We start from the raw sequence: 23,990 nt of genomic DNA on the forward strand, positions 1-23,990 counted from the left end.
TTGAAAGCTATTGTGGAGAAACTATATATGTATATAGAAAATACAGAGGTCTCAGACGAAAACTAAACTTTTTTTTTTTTTTTTTAGAATACACTACTAAAATATACCCATACATTCCTAAATCAAATCATAAGAGCACATCATATTCATTTGCAGCAGAAACAACAACATTCTGTTTATCCCTGGTCCTCTGAAGAGAGGACTGTTGCATATTTATAACATACTTTCAGATTACAATTAGCATTTGCTCAGTGACTGAATGTGAGTTTGCAAGATTATGAAGAGATCCAAATGGAGGTGAAATAAATATAGGAAAATCAGTTATTATAAACATATGATTTTAAAGGAAACTTTAAAGAATTATATACTTGCCTTGCAGCTGATCTCTGTCTCTGAGCTATCCTCTTCAAAATTTTCCTATTTGTAAAAAAGAATGATGTTTTTGTACATCTTTATGCCATTTTTTTTGCAATTGAACAGTTAAAGGTCTTTATTAAGTCTTAGGAATTTCTGACAGAGAACACCTAAAACCAGTTTCAGTCATGTATGATTTTGATATATACCTCTTTTTTTTGTTTGTTTGTTTGTTTTGTTTTACTTATATTGATTTTTTTTATTTATTTTTTTTTTTTTTTTTACGGATTGTTTCAATACTGTGAGAAAGTTTGTCCTGATAATGTAACCCAAATTGCTTTCACTGAGATGACTGTAGAGGCTGTTCTATCAAAAAAAAAAAATGACAAAGGGAAGCTGTTAGCACCCAGACAGTGACCACCCAGATTCCTGGAGAGAGTCCATTTTCACTGGGAACTTCAACAGATGCCAGTAAATTGCTCATGTGAACAAACACTTGAGTGTCCTTGAGTGTCTGCATAGGACTTTATGGGGGCACGTCAGCATAGGGTGCTATGTGCACTGCTGCCACAGAATTGGGAAGCATTTTCCAGAAATACGGAACAACAGACTGGTTGAGGTTGGAAGGGAACTCTGGAGATCACTTAGACCAACCCCCCCCGCTCAAGCAAGGCCACCTAGAGCAGGTTCCCCAAGCCCATGCCCAGGACCTGGTAAACACACACCCATTGGTCTCTCTTCAGTGCATGGTAAAACTATGAAGAAGATTATTCTGGGAGTTTTAGGACCCTGTTTTAGGGCCCCCCTAGAATATCTTCATGATTTTATAGATGATCTGGATACAGGACTCAAACACTATGTAAATTTAATTCACCAAAAAGAGGGGAAGTTTGTAAGCACACAACTAAATTTAGATAACCTCCAAACCCTTCAGTAAGTCTCATGTGAATCTTGCCATTCTTGAATTTTTGACTAAGTCAGTATTGTAGCAAATAAGAAGTTTCTATTGTAGCAAATTCTGTTCAAACTGTTGTGTTAAATTGACTGAGGATTAAGTGTTGTTAAAAATCACATAATCTGATCTTGTGATTTACCATAAAAATATTATTAAATCTAATATTGCTCTTAAATCAAAGTTGTGTAAGAATCTATTTGCCACAGGAAGATTTTCTTTCTCCTGTCTTTTTATGACACTCTCATTATACGTTTGGTTATTATTGTATGATTTATCTGAGTTCTCTTTAACTTGTGTTTTAAAAGTAAAATTTTTACACTTCTAATAATTATAATAATCTTTCTGTCAACATTGTCCACCTGTCTTGCATCCATCTTGAACTGTGGCAAATTCTGCTTGGCAGAGGTCATACTAGTGCTAAGTAGAATAAAACAGCATGTCACATGTCTCATGGACAATAACCTACTTTACATATTCCAGCATGTGTTTCCCTTTATGGTAATTAAGTGACATCGTTGATACATGTTCAGTTTGTGATCCATTAAATGCCTGGGCTCTTTTCAATGGTGATGATGTCTAATCATTTGTTTCTCATCTTCTATTTATGGCAGTTTATTATTTCTGCCGAGTGCATAGCTTGTCATTTATCCTTACTGAAGTGCTTTTTTGTTCTCCAAATCATGTCTTCAATTGTCTGTGATCATTTCAAATTCTTAACCTGGCCTTTGGCATGCTTGTAAATACTCCCAGTCTGGTATCAATTGCAAAGTTCATGATAACATTCCTTTCTCACTCTTTAGTTTATCAAAATTGTGAAATGTTAATATCTAGAACCAGACTTCAGAACCACTTTTACACAGATTTGCACTTGACAGAGAAAAATAATTACTCTTTTATAAATATTTTCTATTCAGTTATGCATTCAACAGACATTCTGTCTTGTCCAGGTTCCTTGAGCATCTCACCTGAGACAATGTTAGAAGTTTTAGTAATGCCAAAAGTATTTATAAATTCTCCCCAATCACTGAGGTCAGTTTCCCAGTTGTAAAAGAAATCTAGGCTTATCTTCATAAGCTTAGATCATGATAAATCCATACCAGTCTGCATTGATCTCTGTGTTATAGAATCTTAGAATCACAGAAAGGCTTGGGTTGGAAAGGACCTTAAAAATCATCTAGTTCCATTCCCCCCTGCCATGGTCAGGGATGCAACCCACTAGATCATGTTGCCAAGGGCCTTGTTCAACCTGGTCTTGAACACCTCCAGTGATGGGGCATCCACAACCCTTCTGGACAACCTGTTCATGTGGGATCATGTCAAAAGCCTTACAGAAATCCAGGTTGATGACATTGATCTGTTTTCCCTTGTCAACTGATGTAGTTACTCCATCATAGAAGGCCACCAGATCGGTCAGGCACAACTTGTTCTTGGTGAAGCCATGCTGGGCTGTATTGGATTACCTCTGTCCTGCATGTGCCTTGACATTGCTTCCAGGAGGATCTGTTCCATGATCTTGCCAGGCACAGAGGTGAGGCTCACCTGTTTGTAGTTCCCTGAGTCCTCTTTTTAACCCTTTTTAAAAATGGGAGTGGTGTTTCCCTTTTTCCAGTCACCAGGGGCTTCACCTAACTTCCATGACTTTTCAGCCATGACTTTTCAACTATGATGGAGAGAGGCTTGGCAACTCCATCAGCCAGTTTCCTCAGGACCCTGGGATGCTTGTCGTCAGGCCCCAAAGACTTTTACTTGTTTAGTTTAAATCAGGTGGTCTGGAGCCTGCTTTTCACTTACAGTGAGAGAGACTTTGCTCCCTCAGGCCTCATCTACAGGTTTAGGTAAATGAGAGATGTGGGACCAGCAGTGAGGACTGAGGCAAAGAAGTTGTTGAGTACCTCAGCCCTCTCCATGTCTGTTGTTCTCTCTTCTCTTTTGTCAGAAGAGGTACGCTGTCCTTGACCTTTCCTTTATGGATAATGCACCTATAGAAATCCTTGTTATTGTTTGCATCTTTTGCCAAACTTAGTTCCATCTGTGCTTGCTTGTCCTTGTCCTTGGCTTTCCTGATTCCATGCCTGCACATCCAGACAACATCCCTATAATCTTCACAGGCCACGTGATCCTTCTTCCACTGCCTGTGCATTTCCTTCTTGAACCTCAGTTTGACCAACAGATATTTGCTCAGCCATCCAGGTTTTCTGTCAGCCCTGATCACTTTTTTACAAAGGGGAATGGAGAGCTCCCAAGCTCTAAGAAAAATATCCTTCAAAAGTTGCCAGCTCTGTTCAGCTCCTTTGTCCCTAAGGACAATGTTCCAGTGGATCTCATCCACTAAGCCTTTAAACAGCTGGAATTTTACTCTTTGGAAATTCAGGGTCCTGACTTCACCAGGCCCATGTTCCTTGAGATCACAAACTCAACCAGCGTGTAGTCACTTCAGCCCAGGCTGCCTCCAGTCTTAACCTATTTAATGAGTTCATCAGCACTGGTAAGCATCAGGTTCAGTAATGCTTCTCCTCTGGTTGGTTTGTCTAATAGCTGGACCAGGAAGTTATCCTCAACACACTCTAGGTGTTTCCTGGATTGCTTACAGCCTGCTGTATAGCTTTCCCAGCAGACAACTGGGTGGTTGAAATCCCCCATCATCATGAGAGAGTGTGAACACGATGCTTCTTGTAGCTGAAGCAAGGCCTCATCGACACGATCCACTTGATCTGGCAGCCTGTAGTAGACCCTCAACATTTATTGGTCTGATTCTTCTACCTACAAGCTCTTAGCCTGTCTCTGGCTGTTTCTCAGAGGCATCTCTTTGCAGTCAAGCCATTCCTGAACATGGAGAGCAACAGCCCTGCACCTTCTTCCCTGCTTATCTCTTCTGAAAAGCTTGTAGCCCTCCATTCCAATGTTCCAGTTATGTGATTTTCCCACCACATTTCCATGACAGAGATTAGGTCACATTTTTTTTAATTGCACTATGGTTTCCAGCTTCTCCTGCTTGTTTCCCATGCTTTTTGTGTTGGTGTAGAGGCATTTCAGCTGGGATGTCAGATGCATCACCTTTTCAGAGGAACCTTGAGATATTTCACAAGTATTTACCTGTTGCTTCCTAAAGTGACAAGGTTCCCAGGTTCACTTCCATCACTCAGAGGTACATTTCATTTCCCTGCCGAATCTAGTTTGAAGCCTTGCTAATAAGAACAGCCAGCTTGTTGCCCAGAACACTCTTGCTCCACCTTGTCAGGTGTACCCCATCTTTTAGATAGTTATAAATAACTTATTTTGTTTGTTCCAAAATTCTCCTGGCAATAGAAGTTAAGTTGACTGCACAATATTTTCCCTTTGCTTCCTTCTTTCCCCCTTCTTCCCTTTCCACTTTGGTAGTGGGCAGTATCTTTATGCTTCTTAATCTTCTGGATTTCCCTGTTTTCTATAAACTCTCAAAGACAAGTGCAAATTGTTCTGAGATTACTGCAGAAAATTCTTAGACTGTGATGTACTCTTTAATATTTTCTATTCTTATGGAAAGAAAAATGTTACTCTTTATCATAGTAATATATTTTTTAAAGTATCTGATGATAATAAACCCTGAAGCAAAAAGGGTTTAAGCAGTTCTGTTTCCTTGGGATAACCGATATTCTTCACCAAATGGGAGAATAAGCCCTTTGTCTTCCTTTTGTAAATATATTTTAGTTAAGTAATTACATCCTAGTAACACCTAGCTTAAGGTGAGGTTATCTTTAAATATCTAGGATATTTAAAACATAAAAGTCTAATTTACAGATTTTGGTCACCTGGATGTCCTCTGCAGCCAGGAGCAAAGAGCTTCTCTTCATAAGAAAAACAGGTAGTTGTTTTCTGAAGGTGTTTTTCCTCCAGAAACTAGCTCTGATTAGATATTTTCATCTCTAGTACCTAATTTTAAGTAAGATGGAATGGAGTGCTTTATCCATGGTATGTTTTATATTTCTTTCCACTTGAATCATTCTTTATGTTTTGTGTATACTGATTTTTGTCCCTATAGGTTTGTGATAATTTTCTGTATATGTTCTTGGTCATAAACCTTGTATTATAGTTTCCCAATTTTGTACATGTTTTTCTTTCTGTTGAGTGAATTCATTCAGGTACTCATAATTAAAATTACATTATTTCTTACCATGATGTATTTTATTAAGAACATATCATGATGACATAGTTTCTTATATTCCTTATTTTATTTCTTTTTTTCCATTGAAATAATCTACACTTCTGCCATCAAAATGCTTTGAACTCCACTTTATTATTTTTTCCTTCCTTCCTTCCTTCCTTCCTTCCTTCCTTCCTTCCTTCCTTCCTTCCTTCCTTCCTTCCTTCCTTCCTTCCTTCCTTCCTTCCTTCCTTCCTTCCTTCCTTCCTTCCTTCCTCCTATATTTTTACAGACTTAATCCTGTGTGTTTGTTTATGTACATGTGGTCTTTCAAGCTAAGTATGTCTGTTTGTTTATTGTTATTGTTGTTGTTTTTGTCAACAGTGTAGCAAACATTTTAAAAATAGTTGCTTTTAATATTATGTTATCATTAATCATCAAAAGACCAACAGATAGCCACAGTTCTTCTGAGCAGAAAAGGGCTCCATAGAAAATTAAGTAATCAAATACCCTGTATACCACGCTGACATGCATGAAATTACGTATATATATATATTTTTTTTTCACTTTACATGCTTATTAAAATGTGCAGTGCAAGATTCACTCACAGGGATTAGAAGACTTTCTTAAGTGTTCCATACTTTGTTACCACAGTAGTTTGTGTTCTTTTGTTTCAAGAGCTTTTTTTTTTTAAAAAAATCCAAATGGATTTTAGGTACTGAACATTATCGTACAATAGACTTCAGTCAAAAGCAGCTATTTCAGATTAATGATGTTCTTGAAATTTCCTGTACAACATAGTCTGTCTCTGTTTAACTTAGCTGACCTGTAAAACAGCTATTTCACAGAATCCATTTACTTCTGAAAACTTCATTCCTCTCTGTCCTTTTCTTTCTATTTTACAGTAGGAGAGAGAAGGAATAGATAATGTGAGTGAAAATATGAAAATAGCAGAGAGTAAAGGCAGAAATATAAGAATGGAGATATAACAAGGAAGGAAGCAAGGAAGCAGATGGAAGAGGAAAATTGCTATACATATATATATGTTTAACAAGAGATTGTATTCTGTCATTACATGCTTCTTTATATAAACCATGCAAGAATGATAAGATATAGAAAGAGGTTTTCTCAAGCTACCTTTAAGCACAAACTCATCAATTTGTGGACAATGATGCTTTGGGAAGGATTTTTAAAGTCAATATAGTTAACTCTTTTGTGACCTAAAACAAGACAATTAAATAATCTTCAGATCAAAACACAACATTAAAACCAAATTGAAGAGTTACTGGGGCCAAATAATTAGCTACTCTTTCACTAAATGATCAATAATATTTAGCAAACTATTATGAAAAGAGCAATTTCACTTAACATCAACATCAAGGAAAAGGAAAGGATAGTTGGTAAACACAGCAGTCAATAATGAAAACACAAGCAGTCAACCTCTACAATACTCAAGGATAAATGTTATGTGAACTGTAACCCTATATCTGACCATTTCCAAACAACAATTCAAACTTTATGGTATATTGATAAATAAGTGGTTTCTCACCAAGGCACCCAAAATAAAAGAAGACAACAAATAGGGGCTGATGGCAGATTCAAATAGAAAAAGAAAAATATATTTGTTCTTCCATCACCTTTCTTGTGTTGACTGGAATTCCTTTTGGTCTGTGGTCACACAGTGGATATAGAAAAAAAAAAGAATACAAAAAAAAAAAAAATAAGATTCCAGACTGGTATTGAAAATGTACAAACCATTGCATAAACAGGGAAAAAAAGGTTAGATACACACACACAAAAAGGCTTTAAACAATGCTTAATCATCTATTTAATTCATGAAACACTAGTTTGGAAGTAAACATGGAAGATACAAATGTACTATATAAATATACATTTTAAGAGCAGGTATCGCTTCAGAACTGAGGTCTCATTTTCTCTCAGTTTGTCTTTTAAATTTTAAAACTTTTTAACTTTCCCTATGTAGTATTTTTTCTTTATATGGGATTGGTGGAAAGAAATCAGTCACCCATTTTTTACAGTCCTTAAGCATACTTTCCAGTTTCACAAGGTGATGTAACAATACAGGGATACGGCCAGATACTGCTAGTATACAGAAGTTCTTCTTCTTTTTTTTTTTTTTTTTTAGATCTTTTTGATGTATGATCACCTCTGATGATGACACTGATTTTCTTCAGTGAAAATGATTTTAAATCAAAATGGAAGAGATTTCCTGGAAAATGGAGCATCAAGCTGTGCTTTAAAAAATAGAAGCCAAGTTTGCTTCTGGGTCATGAAATGAATGGAAATATGCTTTACAGATAAAAGTAGAAGCAAAAGAGAAAGGACAAAAAACTATAAAAGATAGAATAAGACAGAAGTGATTAAAAAAAATAATAATAATAACTACCCCAAAACAGAGGAACCAAGATCTGAAACCATATACTTGACTTCAGGCTCCTTCAGGCAATTCTACTGAAACTCAATTTTTATTAATTATTTTATTTATTTTTTACTTCTAATGTTTATGATGTTTGAGATGATCCAGGTTAAAAAATAAAAAACAAAAATTCCTCCTTGTTCAGAAACTTTCTTTTAAATTTATGTTTTCCATATGCTAAAAGCCTCCTGCACAGTTGACACTGAAATGTTTTGGTGAAATGAATGTATTCTCTGCCTCACACTTCTCTCACTTTCCATGTTTTCTATCTTTTGTTTGCTTAAACATGGGGCAGTAAGATGATATTTTGTTTACTTCAATAAAATAAGGCCAGAAAATGAGGCTATACCCATTTTGTCTCTGAGCTGATCAGAAAATATCCAGTGGCTTTCTCTGATCCCTTTTTACTCCTTTTATCTATAACCCTGTAATATTACAGTGACCTAATGTCTGTAGTGAAGAAGGAAAAAATGAACAGAAGTCTCTAGGGCTAAGCTTTGTGTTGGGTAGTGATGGAAAACCAAAAGAAGTTCATGAAGCATAGACTTTCCCTTTTAAATATAAGCCAGGGAAAGAGAATCAAGAGCTCTCCAGAATTAAATTCTCTCACCTGAGTGAACAGACAGCTGCTGCCACACCATGCTGAACTGGCAAGTGCTTTCTTAATTACCCAGCCCTTCCAGAAGGCAACACTTCAGTGGTGATGAAGAGGCACATTTTCCAGAACTCCAGTGGGAACTGTTTTCAGCTCCTCAGAAGACTTAAAAGTGTTCTACCAACATTAGACTATATAAAAAAAACATTTTCTGTCTGAATGCGTGTTGAAACATTAAAAAATAAACTTTCCCCAAATTCATCTCACTGTTACTATAAATAACTCCTCTCAGAAGTGTGTGGAGTACATAGAATAATGGATACTTTTAGTCCACTTTGAAGATTTCTCTTTGATAAATTTTAATCCTAAAACCAGTAGATTGTTTTATCTTGGTTATCTTTCATAGAAGTGGCCTTAGTCTCTTAGGATCTTACAGATCACAGAGTAGAAAAAAAAAATAAAAGAAATCAGAGACCCTTCTAATATTCTTACAACAAACTGTCTGAAAGAATGATTTTATACATATTTTTGTATTTTCGTGTGCACAAATAAATCTTTTTTTTTTTTTTTTTTTTTTTTTTTTTAATACAAATTATGCAAACCAATTAGTGTAGACCATTAATGTGAAGTGTAAGAAAACATTATCCCTTTCCCTTACACTCAGTAGTGTAAGGGAAATAAAATCTCAGATTCCATCTTTGTCTGCCTTCCATATGTAGGGATCTGCACTACTTTTTGCACTTGTAGATTTTTTTTTTTTTAATCAGATGTAAATTGCAGTCACTTGTGTGCTGCAAGAATGAATCCCACTAGACCTCTTCATTTATTTTCATTCCTTCCCTCAATCCATTTTGTCCATGATGGAGAGAAGAAGGGAAGGAAAGGGGAGAGGAGAGGAGGGGAAAACAAACTCTTTAAGTGTGGTCGTGGCAGTTCATGGAACATGACTAGATTGAGGGTGTATTATGTTATTTGGGATAATTAAGTACCCTGAATGCGACCAGACTTACAACAGCTAATTGGGCACCACTCCCAATTACTTTAACTTTTAATGCAACAGAAGCCAGGCTCTTCACCAATGTGGAACATGGATCAGAGACAGTGGGCACAAATTGACAAAATAAGATATTCAGGCTGAATATAATGATTTATTTTTTTTCCCTTTTGAACAAAGCTTAGCAGTGGAGAAGGCTCACAGAGAGGTAGTGTGGTTTCCATTTGGGGGAATTCTCAGGACAATGGCTAAAACCCTAAATGGTCTGATTCCAGAGCTGGCTCTGCTTTGGGCAGAAGGTTAGCCAAGATTACCTCTTCAGATCCCTTCCAGCCTGAATTATTCTATGATTCTATATTGACAAACAATTGTGGCATGTTGGCCTCAGTCAGCAGCTAAATACTCACAGAGCTGATAGCTCACTCCTTCCATAGCAGAATGCTGGGAAAGAATAGCAAGAGTGAGAAAATAAAAGGAAGGCATGAAGACTTATGATCTGAGAAAAAGATAGATTAACAGGTGAAGCAAAGCTACTCAGGAAAGCAAAAGAAAGAAGGAATTCATTCACTACTTCCTATCAGCAGGCAAACAATCACTTCTTGTAAAGCAGGGATTCAGTCTTGTTTAATGTCTACTTGGGAAGACAAACACCATAAACAGAAACATTCCCCTTCCTTGTCTTTTTATTGAGCTCTCCTGCTGAACATGACGTTAGAATATCCCTTTGGTCAGTTTAGGTCAGCTCTGCAAGTTGTGTTTCTTGTAACCTTCTTGACTATCCGCAGCCTATTTGTGTGGGGACAGGCTGGGAAAAACAGAAAGGCTTGAGGCTGTGCAAAGAATACACAACACTAACTAAAAGAAATCTGTCTATTATCAATGATATAGTCACAATTCTAAAATAGTGCCAAGAAAACTATTTCTATCCCAGAGAGACCCATTAAGATATTTTCTGATCTTTGCTGTAAAAATCGCAGAAAAATGCTGAGGTACCCCCAAATCTTGTTTTGTATAATAATTATGAAACTCTCTGGGAACTGTGAATTATTAGCATCTTGTCCCATTCCACAGATTAAAGTATTATGCAATATGTAGGTATCCTGGAAGTTCACATGAAAACTTTGGTCACCTAAAAGAATCCTTAAAGGCTGCAAAGTATCTTTTACCTATAATCTTAATGAAGTTAATTATATGGAATAAGAGTTGGTTTTGTTTTTTTTTTTTTTTTTTTTTTTACAAAGATTTTACAAATTAAGAATTACAGCTTTGCATTCTGGATTTCTTACTTCAGCAAAATTTCAGTAGGCCTATATTGACAGAAATGTCTGAATTCTTTCTCAGAATCATTACTATCTCAATTGAAAGATATCTACAGCTATTGGATTTATATATTAACCTAAAGAAAAATGTAGTGGCATTGTCTGTCTGAGACTGGACAATTTTCTTAGCAACTTATCCATTATGTTTAGTCAAAAAGAATCATCTGACATGCAATCAAGATTTCTCATGAAAACTGCCAGTACTTATACAAGTACAACATACTGGAATAGAACTAATGAAACTGGGAAATTTTACACATATCAAATTGAAATAGGCAAACATTACACGTAGTACAAAATGTAAAATCCTCTAGTACTGAGTGAAATATGTGTTACTGCAATGAGTGGACCAATTTTTTGCCACAAAATATTTCAACTTTGACAAAGAAAATATAAGAATGTATTAAGGCTTTGTAGTGTGAGAAGGAGGTTGGTTACTAGATATTCTTATAAAAATGAAGTTCAATGATATCAAGACTTCGAGAATTAGACTAAGATCATCAGGTTTTGTAAACTAATCATAATTAGAAATGTACTTTTGACTAAAATAGGTCATTCAGTGTCTGAATAATAACATGTACAGAAAGTAATATACTTCCTCTATGGTTAACTAATGGTTAACTAATTACCTTTAATTGTTTTACCTTATCTATTTGAAACATGTTTGAGAAGTCTATTTTGTCTACTATTTTAGGTCCTACCTTACAGAATTAAAATGCTAATATAAAGTCAAGAGTATTTCACATCCAGAAAGGATGATAGCACACTTGTTTGTTGTTGTTTCCTCCATTCTATAATAAAAAGCTCTGTTAGAATCAGCTGCAAAGGACAAGAACCAAATTATTTATATCAAGCATAACAAATCTATGTGTTATAATTTGTTCAAGGAACAAAGTTTACTTTTACAAATGTATTTGGTACACTCTTCTGAACAATTATTTTAAGAGTCATTTATTTATAACACTTTTTTTTCCCACCCTTTATAAAATATGTATGTATTTATTTATTTATTTTAAGAAAAGGCATGTCAAACTTTTCATTTGACCATTCTTTTTAATATAGAGGAACGCCACAGATCTCATACAGTCTGTAAGTATCATCTACTGTGAGATTCTGAAGTTTTTGAATATCAAGTATCTCAGATACATCTTCTGAAGAAATGAGAAAGAATTAGCAAGATAGTTTAGGGATGAAAATTATTTTCTCTAAACTTACTATTACTATTTTTAATTTTTAAAGTTTCTTTTATGTAAAGTTTTTAAGGAAAACATACCTGTTTTAAGACAGTTGATCTTTGTGTTTTCTGTTTCCTATGAATTTTAGCAAAAAAATTGTCAGTTTGCACGCTGTGGTTTTCCTCTTTGACAGATTCTTACCAGTGAAGAATGACTGCAATACAGACATGCAAATATCAGTGCAGTATCGTGCTGCTCTTACCTGGAACTCAAACCTAACTTCTCTTGTATTGTGATCAGGGGATTTCACCATACAGCACCATACAGAGTGCTAACCTGACATTCGAAATAAACAAGAGGCCCTTGATTCTGCAGTGTGTATTTCTGAGAGTTCAGAGATTTTAGGACTGTCTACCCTACCTTCCTTCATAGTTCCTTTTGTTGTTTAACTCTGCAGGCAGCTAAGTACCACAGAGCTGTTTGCTTGTCCCCACACCCCTCAACCCTCCAGTCCCCAGTGGGATGGGGGATAGAACTGGGAAAAGAATAAAAATGGAAACACTAGTGGGTTGAGATAAAGACAGTTTAATAAGACAGATAAGGAAGGGAAATAATAATGATGATGATGATGATAATTTATAACAGAATGTGCAAAGCACAATGTAATTGCTCACCACCTGCTGACCAATGACACAGACTGTTCCCAAACAGCGGTCCCTCCCTACACTGGTCAGCCACCCCATATTAATTATTGATCATGATGCCATATGGTATGGAATATCCCTTTGGACATCTGGGGTCAGATCTCTTGTTTTCTTGGTTCTGTTCCCCCCTTCCCCCCCAGCTCCTTGTGTGCCCTCAATTTCCTCACTGGCACGGAAGTATCAGAAGCTGAAAAGTCCTTCACTCTGTGTGAATACGGCTCAGCAACAACTAAAACATCAGTGTGTTATCAGCATTATTCTCATCCTAAATCCAAAACACAGCACCATACCAACTAAGAGGAAAATTAACTCTGTCCCAGCAAAAAACAGGGCAGTTCCTATAAGATGTCATCTGGTTTTAGACACAAATCCTTAGCAAACACTAGGCTGACTAATCCAACTGCTTTTCCACTGTTTCATAACAGAGATCTATAGGTTGACAGTGAGAATTGGAAAGTTACTTACATTTTATTTCACAACATGGAAAAAAATACTATATGAGAATCTAGCTCAAAACCTCCTGAATAAAACTCCATGAAATTATGGACATGTTCATCAGTTTCTACATGAAAACAATATAAAATAAGTAGTGAAAAAGTGAGATAATACATGTATGATGGTTACATTGAAGGTTGTTAGCCTGAAATAGCTGTTCATGTCACTTTTTATCTAATTCAAGTGATACAGTTAATCTCTGACCCCACAAAGTGGTCCATCTGTCTGGAAGGCATTGTGCCCTTGCAGAGCCCTGCTGAAGTCAATGGGGTTCACGTGCCTGGAGCAGCTTGCAGAGCAGGGCTAATTCTATAAATTAATAACTGGGTGTCATCACACAAGCATCTGTGTCAGGTTTCCCTTAAGTAGTCCAACTCAGCTCCATTATTGTTTTATAATTAAATGATCTTTATCCAGCTGTAACAATTTGCACAAATCTCAGAGTAGCACTTTCTGCACAGATCTGCAGAACACAACACTGAAAGCTTCTCCAAAATGTTTGCCTTATGCATAAAGCATATGGCACAGTTCTATAATTGTGTTATGTAGCAGGAACCTTGCAAATTTTCAGAGATCAAGAACTAGGGGAGGTAATAACTTGAGCATTACAAACCCTGTAATATATGAGTACTGTCCATTCCAAAAAAGAAATGGTGATGTTAATAGCAATGAATGTCAATGTTAGCAATGTAACAAGGAAGATGAAGTAATCTTGGGCAATTAATTTTGAGATTGCTATTTTTCTTGATTTAAAGAAAAGTGATCTATAGGATTTTATTTGAATCTTTATTTTCCAGAATATTTCCTTGTGTTATGTTTCACCAGCAGAAGAAAATGCAATCTTATCTACATACTATGTTAAAATAATTATAATGTTATAGAAAATTCCAATATTTAGATGTACTAATAAAAAATAGCATTATATGTGCTGCTGAAAATGCTTAACAGACCCAACAGAACTTGGGATAACACCATTTGTTCACATTTAGAAAGAATAGGTGGGCTGGGATTCAGCTACATTAATGCTTGTAGATGCTTCTTGGGAGCTGATTCCAATTGTGTTGCAACCCAACAGCCATCTGAGCTGGACAGAATTTAGATGTGTGGGCCTCCACCTCAAATGATTGGATGTTTTTCACATTCACCTGTATGCCAATGAGACATACATCATCTGGTCTTCTTCACATTCGTCTTCACAGGACAGTCACTTCATCAGTGCAACTGCTCTTTTATTTATTTAATTAATTATTTTTTTTTTCCACAAACATTAATTAAGCGTATTCTTTCTCATTATGAGGCAGCTCTTTGTCTGTGGTATCAGAGGAAAGGAACTGCTTCAGGTACCAATGCAGACAGGAAAGGTACAGATTTGCATCTCATGAAAGAAAAAAAAAAAGTACTTAGAAAACCATTTAATCTGTATCTTTGCCCCACGAAAAACAATGGAAGTACTTCTGTATATGTGACATAAATAGTTCCATGCATCTTGTTGTCACTGACAATAAGGAGGAACATAAAAATGAGAAAAAAAATGCAGGTTTTGTTCTCATTATGATAATAGACAAAGAGCTCTTTTTACACTCAAGATTCAACTCTTACTGAAGGTGTGGTATTTTATGACAGTACTAAGGTATCAAGGTGATAAGATGAAGACCGTGTGTGAAGGTGGAATTTATGATACATAGCGAGTAGTTGATAAAATGACAGATAATATTTAGGACAGAGAAACATAGTGCTGCACACAGACCAAAAACAAAGAGAAAAAACAACCTACCTAATCCAACCCAATCGAATCAATAAAACGTACCCTACAAAAACCTTCCTGATTTTAAATAAATATGTTATGATGGATATTGCTATTCAGAAAAGCAATATTGGAATCATACTAGTTAATTATACAAAAATGCTGACTCCACAGAAATTGGGAAAGCAAATCAAATAGTAAAGTTGTTGTGAATGTGACCAGTAATGTTATTATATTACTGAAAAGATGTAGGATGTACTGGATCTGGAATGCCTGTGAATGGTTCTGCTCATCATGTCTCTAAAAAGTGTGGTGGAACCTTGAATATCAAGCTATTTTAGAGCTGCCACAAAACATTCTTTCCTGTAGCTGTAATTATAGCAGCAGGTCCTGCTGCTATTGGAGGCTGCAGGAACATGTAGTATGGCTCTAATCTACTCTGCACATTTGTAGAAAGTCTTTATGACTGTAAAAAGGGACAAATCATCTTACTCATAGCTTCAAAGGATATCTTAGCCATTATTTTAGAGCCAAGGCTCTAAACAGAACATGACTAAGAGAATCCATGAATGGAGAGTCTAATCTACTTTCAGATCTAGGGGCACAACCTTCATCTCATATTATTTAACAACAATTGTGATTTCTGTTTATTACTGTGCAAGCAGCAGTTGCTGTTTCTATCTAAAAAGACTTTTGAGATGAACATTTCCTTACAGAATTTAAATTGACTCACCTCTTGAAATGATTTTCATAAGGTTCTTTTTCAAGATTACCAAGACTGTTGGCATTCTTAAGACATTGACTAAAAGCAATTTGCTGCTATTTAGGCACAAGTTGCAAATTACAGTTGTTTGATCAGTGAAGAAAATACTGTCTTCAGTCATCAAAGCCTTACAGACAAGAGATATAACAAGATGTAAAAAATCAAATTCAGTTCTAAATGTAACCTTTTTTCAATAAACCATCTCTGTTTCTTCACCAAAAAAAAAAAAAAATGCCCCATCTTTTCAGCATGTTTACTCTCACAGAAATTTTTTCAGATGTAGGAGATAGTATTCAACATTGTTGTTCTTCTCCATGTAATTGCAATCAGCAGAAGTGGTTTTGGCATTGCAATTTAAACTATTTTATATTAAACTTTTTTTTCTCTTCCGACTGTGAGAAAAGTCTCTGGACTCTGAAACTTTTTTTCTCTCTGGACTCTGAGACTTCTGAAAAAAGTCTTATTGCTTCTTGCTCTTTACATTCCAGAATTCTGTTCTGTTGCTTTTGGAAGTAGGTAAACCATATTTTAGTCATTTACAGAAGATCTCTTTGCAATCCTGTCTTGTTCTACTCAAGCATTCTTTTTGATCAAAGAGGTTTCAGCAGATTTAAAACATACTGCTGAAATTACTTGAACTTTACAAAAGGTTGGACTTGTGTCCTCACAGTTGTGCCCTCTAAAAGAATTTTAAAATATGAGATAGTTTCAATGCATCATTGCAGAAAAAAAGGGAATTGAAGGTTATTGAAACTTTGAAAGATATTTATCTTTGATATAATTGATACTAATATACATCTTTGAATGATGCATAATATCTAGTATCTTAGAAACAGAAATAGTGGCTTGTATGCTCATTAGGGAAAACAAAACAAACAAAACAAAACAAAAGCACCATTTCACATAATATACAGAGTGTCTGAAGAGAGTCAAGGAAGCTGCTGCAAAAGGCACTGGAGAATCAATTAATGATATGATACTTCTCGAGTCAATATTTTCTAAGTACGTCAGCATAGGGTTAGAAGAACTGTGCTACTGGGGTAGCACAGACAATAGGGATGAAATTAATTGCTAATCTGAACAGAGTAAACTACAAAATGCAGACTTCAATAGAGGCAAGATTTCAGCTAAAAAATGAGGATTCAATGTGTCTTACGTAATTACATTTATTGCACTTTGGTCTATTTGGTTTATTACCTTGGTCTTATATCCTAGTTGGCACAGTTAGATTTTGTCTGCCTCTACCCAAAACTTCAGTAGTAACATGGGGGCACACTCTAAAGCAAAAATATCAGGGTTTATATCATATATATCATAGATAACTCTACTAGCTGCAGAGAAATTACTGGAGCTGTAACTCAACTAAAGAAACCAGGCATCTTTTCTTTTTATGAAAGCATAGTGTAATATATTTCCCTCTCTCTCTCTTGCTCCTGTTTCAGGCACAAGCACACACATATACACAATTTACATAGTTGAGAACAGATGTATTAATAACTGTAGGAATTGCTTATTCATCAAGCTAATTATATTAAGTGGACTATAAAAACAACTGCGACTTCTTTATGTAAAAATATGAACACTTAACAGGAAAACATGCTTTGCTCTGAAGTATCTACTCCTTACAATAGCTGGCAAAAGTGAATATCTATACCTGATAAGCATCAAACAGGAAGAATACTTGTAACAAAACATAGAAATGTGAATTATAATCACATTAAAAAAAATAATAATAATAACAAATGGATATTTCATTTCTTAACAAAACAAAAAATACATTTAATTTGCCTTCTTCCAGGTTACCTTACATCTTCTGTAATGCTGTTATGGCACATATGGTTTAGTGGGGACTGTTAGTGTTAGGTCAGAGGTTGGACTCGATGATCTTGAGGTCTCTTCCAACCTAGAAATTCTGTGATTCTGTGATTCTGTGAATTCCTGTCTGGAAGAGACAGATATAAATTCAACATTCAATACTCTGTGAGAAAGTCAGCGAGACGAATCCATATACTAGTTTCTCAATATTAGCAGTCATAATGAATGCTTCAAAAATGTCATTACATTCATTTATAGCAAACTTCTGAGGTTGACATCTTCCATAATTAATAAAAACATTTGCAGTTTCAATATATTTCTCAATGTTTAATCCTGTGTATGCAAAGTCATTGTTTACAGTACAGACACCTGTACACCATGCAAAAGGAGAGGATTCTTTTCTTTTATCTCTTTGAACAAGTAGAAAAAAAACAATTCTCTTATCAATAGCTATAATTATTGTATAAACACATTGCTAGATTGATGTTGGCCAACTACAAGCCCACTCCTTTTTATATTGCTAAATCTCTAGAAACAAGGTTTTAATTATACAGTGAGTCTACAAAACATTTTTTTAACTCACTACCTGTTTGAGATTCTATCAATATTTAGCAGACAGATTTTAACAACTGAGGTGAATGTCATGAAAATCTTTGTTTCCTACACATTTTGGCATCACCACTGCCATCAACTTAAGCAAAATTGGAACCCTGTTGTTTATTCTAAGGGTTCGAAATGTCTATTAACATTTAAAAAGAAAATCAAGGGCCATATGAGGCAAGTGTCTGGGTGTTGTTTGGTATTAATTTCTGAGTATTTTAGTGCATTCTAACAATGTATAAGTTATCTTCTGTCTCCTCCCACCAGAAAAAAATGTATTTTACTTTGGATTGTAGAATACAATATTGGTATAATACATTTTCTTCACATTTTTTATTTAAAAATTATAATAAAAAATATTTCAATTAAAAGGAAAATAATTATGAATCAATTTATTTTCTTTTTTTTCTCTCCTACTGCTTTTTCACATTTGTGTTTTTAGTTATTTTATTTTATTTTATTTTATTTTATTTTATTTTATTTTATTTTATTTTATTTTATTTTATTTTATTCACTTTTTTTCAACCTCTTTTCTCTACTTTCTTTCCTATTCTTATTTAATCCATTTTCAAGACGTTCTCTGCCTTTCTGCCACTTCCGGTTTTAATTTTCTTCTTTTCATTCTTCTCTCCTTCTGAAAATTTTGTTTCACCTATTTACTCTGTGTGGTAGGTGGTAGGTTGATCTTACCCTGCCGCCACATGCACATTCAGCTACTCTGTTACTCTCTTCAAAAGGTTCTAGGTAAATACATGGATTTGGATGGTAGGAACTACAACAAAAGTAAAAACCCCTTCTTCTTTATTCCCTCCCCATCTCTCCCCCATCCTGCTCTCCCCCTCCCCCCCCAGACCCCCAGAACCCACCCCACTCCATTTTTTTTACCCAGGCTCAATTACAATTTTCTCCTTCACCAAAGCTTCTACCTCATCCCACCCTGAGTGGGACATTGTAATAGGGGCTGTGGCCAGTTCTTACCAGCCCCTCCATGCCACTACTTCCTCTTTGCATTTTTCTTCATCTGCAGCTTCCTTCAGGGTACATCCACCTGCTTTGGTGTGGGGTCCTCTATGGACTGCAGTATGGAGTTCTGCTCTGGTGTGGTCCAGCCACAGTCTGCAAGGGCATCTCTGTTGGGTGCCTGGGAACCTCCTACCCCTTCTCTTCCTCCTCCTCCTCCTGCTCTCCCCTTGCTGTCTGTGCAGGGCTGCTCATCACACCGCACCCCTCACCACCTCCTGCCGTGCTGGTGTTTGCCCTCCCTTCCCCAGGCTGCCCCCAAGGCGAGGCACCGCCATCTTGGCTGTGGGGCCTGGCCTTGCCCTGTGGTGAGGCTGTTGGGGTCAGCTGGGTCCAACACAGGGCAGCCCTGGCATCGCCTCACACATGCAGTGGCCACCAGAACCCTGCTACTGCCTGGGGACCTGCACTCTGTACACCTGGTTAAATTTTTTGGTGACTTCCTCATAATACACCCATTTGATATTTTCTTCACTTTATCTCCTATACATTTCTTATGTCCTTCATATGTATTATGTTGATGTTAAATGCTGACAAAATGATGTGAAATTCTGAACTGCTTAATTGCCACAGAAGTCCATTGCGAATTTTTTCTCTTATGAAATCCTTCTATACCCACAATTTCCAAACAGAAGATTGTAGATGGCTTGAATTTCAGACCAAAATGAATTCCTTACTCTGTTTAATATAGATACATATATATATATATATACATATGCATACATATATATATATATATATATAAAATATCTGGAGACATTATGCATGTCTTTCAGCTAAGTGATGGGCTACACACATGACATGACCACGTTCACATGTGAAACCTTATTACAATTAAAATATGCCTGTACTGTAGCTCTACTTTCATGCTTTGCCATTTGCACAACACAGATACTAAGTTGCTGCTGTTGGAGCTGTACTTATGTCTCGTTACAGTGTCAAGGCCCACATATAGGTTTTTTGAAGGGCTAATACCACCTTGATGGATTTGATCAGAAGCAATCTTTCAGTATGAATGTAGTATGGAGATCAAAAATGAACTCCCTATCCACAAATACATCCCTCTCCATACAGTGCCAAACGGGGTGCATTTTCCCTCTAGATTTCATGGGACTTTCAGCACTGACTAAATCACTGGCCCAGTCTGGAAGTGTTTTTCCTGGTATAATACAACATGGAATTTCAGAAATGGAACTTGCTATACTTGTGGTCATTTTATATTGCTAGTTCCTTTTCTTAAAGACGCAGATCTGGAGTCTGACTCTGAAAAGACAGAGAAACATTAAAAGAAAAAAACAAAATGTAGGCTTGAAGAAATCAAGAATAATCAAAGTTGCAAGAATCCCCAAACTACCCTTCCTACTTTTTCACCATTACGTCTTCCTCCAGCACCACACCACTTTCTTTTAGTATGTGAGTATCTGTGGCTACTGGATAAAGACAGATATCATCAGCATGTCATCTAACGAAATTACCAAAGGAAAACAAATATTATCTGAAACAGCTGTTCATTTTCAGATTATCGATATTAAGAAAATCCTTCAAAGATTATGTACAAAAGATCTTTTTAATTCTGTGAAAATATATACAAATTATACACACCAACAAAAGATATGTTATTAGATTTCCCATATCAGTAAATACTATTAAAATTCATGAATTACCTATTAAATATTCTTTCATATCAATGAATCTGTATATAAAATATACAGCTGAGACTGTTTTCTGTTTTAACTTGCTGTCATATGATAATATTTTCATAGTTACTGGTAATTAGGGGTAAGTTGCTATTCCCACTATAAATGTTTCCATTATAGATCCTATTTTACAAGTGAATTAACCATGGCAAGCCACTTTAATAAGCATCAGACTGAATCTATGGGGCCCTACACATTTCTGTTACACAGCATGTAACTCATGTTCCCATTCACTTTGAATAATAAAGCTACATAATCCAGCTATCCGTTAGAGTACACAAACATGGTAGTTTCCCATCCAGATAATTATGCGCAACTCAAATTACATTCCATTAACATGTTGGCTAGCTGATCATGGAGAATGGTGTGTATTCAGCCAGAAAGGGTAGGAGCAGTCCAAACGAACAATTTTAATATATTCAAAGACAATGGAGAGCCAATGCATTTTAAAGTGAGTAACTTATAGTGTTAAACCACAATTTTGTCCTTTGGTATTTATTTCATTTTCCTAGTATCTTAGGGGTGGATGCAGCTGCAGTTCAAATATATTACTTCAGAAAAGCTTCAAACCTGCCAGAAGCTGTTAAACACTTTCAAGTGGTGACACAGCCTAAGCCAGGAAATGGATGGGATTCCTTAAACCAGTATATATTTATCAGTCAAGATTTTGAGATACTTGCTGAGATACTCAAGCAGCTGTCATAAAAGCTGAGCAAATTGTATAGTTCCCTCACTGCTTTAATATACCAGTTCTGCATTACAAAGAGTACTGATGGGCATAAGCCTTATGATAATTATTGCGGAGTCTTTATGCCTCCAGATAATTCCAACTAAGAGAAGAAAAAAAAAGGTGGGAAACAGTGTTACAGGGCAATTCGTAGAACAAGTACATATGAGAGGAAGGTTAGATGAAATTTTGGTAGGTGATTGTTCTGAACTATCAATGAAGCCATATTCTGCAGTCGAGAAAGTCTAAAGATACTAACTTGTATCTTTTTCTTGTTGAGGACAGATATCTCTATTCCTATGCAGCTATGTAAATGTACGATTATATGAACTGTAATCTGAAGAACATCTCTGCTGGAAAGCTGAAGGTGTTGTTTTTTTTTTATTTATTTTTTCCTCAGATGCTTTAGCTCGTGAAATCCAATATACATTATCTACCTTCAACTTTACTTCTCTTAGGTGTTATTATACTATAATTGAAAGACATAATATATCAGGCCTCTATTACAGGGATACTCCGCTTTGAAACGGGTAGCAGTCAAACAACATCTCTTCTCTGAGAAGTCCTTGATGACATATTTAGAGATAGTTAAAATATGTATGTGAAGATAGAGTGCAGCCGTAACCAGTTCAAATGAACACAAACATCATCATAGAGAGCACTTCCTAGTATAGCTTTCATGCCTCTTGTGTGAAAGCATGATACACATCTAGAAATGTTTACAAATGAATGCATTAATATTCAAACTCCTAGAGATGCAGAGAAAGGTGTTGACCACATTTGAGCAACTGGAAAAAATTATGAGGCATTGCACATTGGAAAACCAAGACTTTATATAGGGGGCACAAAAGGATACCAAAAGGAAGAGAATAAGCTGAGCAATGACAATATAATTCTTGACAAACAAGGCATAAGAATAGTAGCAATAATCACTACATGGAAACAAAGATGTGTTTTTCTTTGATGCCTAATACCACAAGAATTATAACAGATGTAAAAATGCAATCTTCCACAAACACCAAAATGTCTTTACATATGTCATGGGAAGCCCTTCTTCCTGTGTAAAGTTTTCTTTGGTGTGTCATTACAAAACTACAGATAAATGGCTTCTCCCCAAATTTCTCTTGCTTCTTCTTTTCCTGTTGTCCTGACCTTGTCTCCCTTCAGCAGTTGTATTCTCTTGGCACCTGCTGCAGAGGAAAAAGATCTGAATGAAAGGGAGCATTATAGATGGTCTGTTCTTAAAGTAGTAGGACTGGCTTTTTCCTGGGCGAATGGGCGGATGAGAGGCAGTCTGCATGCGCAGGATCGGTGGAGGGGGATATTGGGAATGCTGGGAAAAATCGGCAGTCGGCTGTTGGCCGTTGAAGAGAGCAGGTCGCTTGTACTGTGAACACTTGTCGAAATGCCTCGTCACGGAGAATCATGGAGCATTTACTGGAGCAGCGATACGTGATCAAATTTTGTGTAAAGCTTGGTAACATGGGCAAAGAGACTCATGACATGATTAAGGAGGCCTACAGTGATGCTGCCATGGGTAGATCGGGTGTTTTTGAGTGGCACAAGCTGTTCCAAGAAGGTAGGGAAAGAGTGGAAGACGATGACTGCTCCAACGCCCTTCGACCAGCAAGACCAATGAAAATGTGTCATGAATGAAAAATCTACTGAACCATGCTCGCAGGATGAGTATCAGAGTGATTGCTGATGACTTGAGCATTCCTCAAACCCAAGTTTTTGAGATGGTGAAAGAAAACTTAGCCATGAGGAAAGTGTGTTTGAAGTTTGTGCCGTGAGTGTTGTCAGAGGAGCAAAAGGCCAACTGGAAAGCGATCTGCCAGGATCTTCTTCATCATGTGAATGAGGAGCCTGACTTTTTGGACAATGTAGTGACTGATGACGAGACGTGGGTGTTTGAATACAACCTGGAGGGTGTTTGAATAAAACCCGGAGAGTAAGCGGCAGAGCACAGAATGGCACACCCCTGCTTCCCCACACCCCAAGAAAGCATGAATGAGCACATCCAAGCAAAAGCCCATGCTCATTTGCTTCTTTGATCGACATGGAGTCATCCACAAAGAGTTTGTACCACCTGGACAAACAGTTAATGCAGTTTTTTATGTGGAAGTCCTCACAAGACTGCGAAAACGCATTGCTCGTGTCCGCCCAGCCATCGTCAACAATTCGCAGCTGCACCATGACAACGTGCCAAGCCACACAGTGTTCCACATAGTGGAGTATCTTGCCCAGCACAAGGTGGCTACGCTGCCTTAGCCCCCCTACAGCCCTGACTTGGCCCCGCCAGACTTTTTCATTTCCCAAGAACAAAATCGATGCTCAAGTGGAAGCATCACGCATCGGTAGAGGTGCTTCAAGAGGCCGTGACGAGGGAGCTAAACAGCATTCCGGTCCAGGCATTCCTGGAGGTGTACGAAAACTGGAAAACTCATTGCCAGCAGTGTGTAGATGCGGAAGGGTG

At 36.5% G+C, this 23,990-nt stretch overlaps 1 long non-coding RNA gene across 1 annotated transcript; it reads left to right on the top strand.

The window, feature by feature from the left end:
- Positions 1 to 285: 285 nt before the first annotated feature.
- LOC116498537 lies at positions 286 to 23,990 on the top strand. Its single transcript, XR_004254186.1, has 3 exons — positions 286 to 297; positions 7,277 to 7,283; positions 23,926 to 23,990. It is a non-coding gene; the product is annotated as an uncharacterized LOC116498537 (long non-coding RNA).

Source organism: Aythya fuligula, chromosome 1 (assembly GCF_009819795.1).
Source record: "Aythya fuligula isolate bAytFul2 chromosome 1, bAytFul2.pri, whole genome shotgun sequence".
Lineage (NCBI taxonomy): Eukaryota > Metazoa > Chordata > Aves > Anseriformes > Anatidae > Aythya > Aythya fuligula.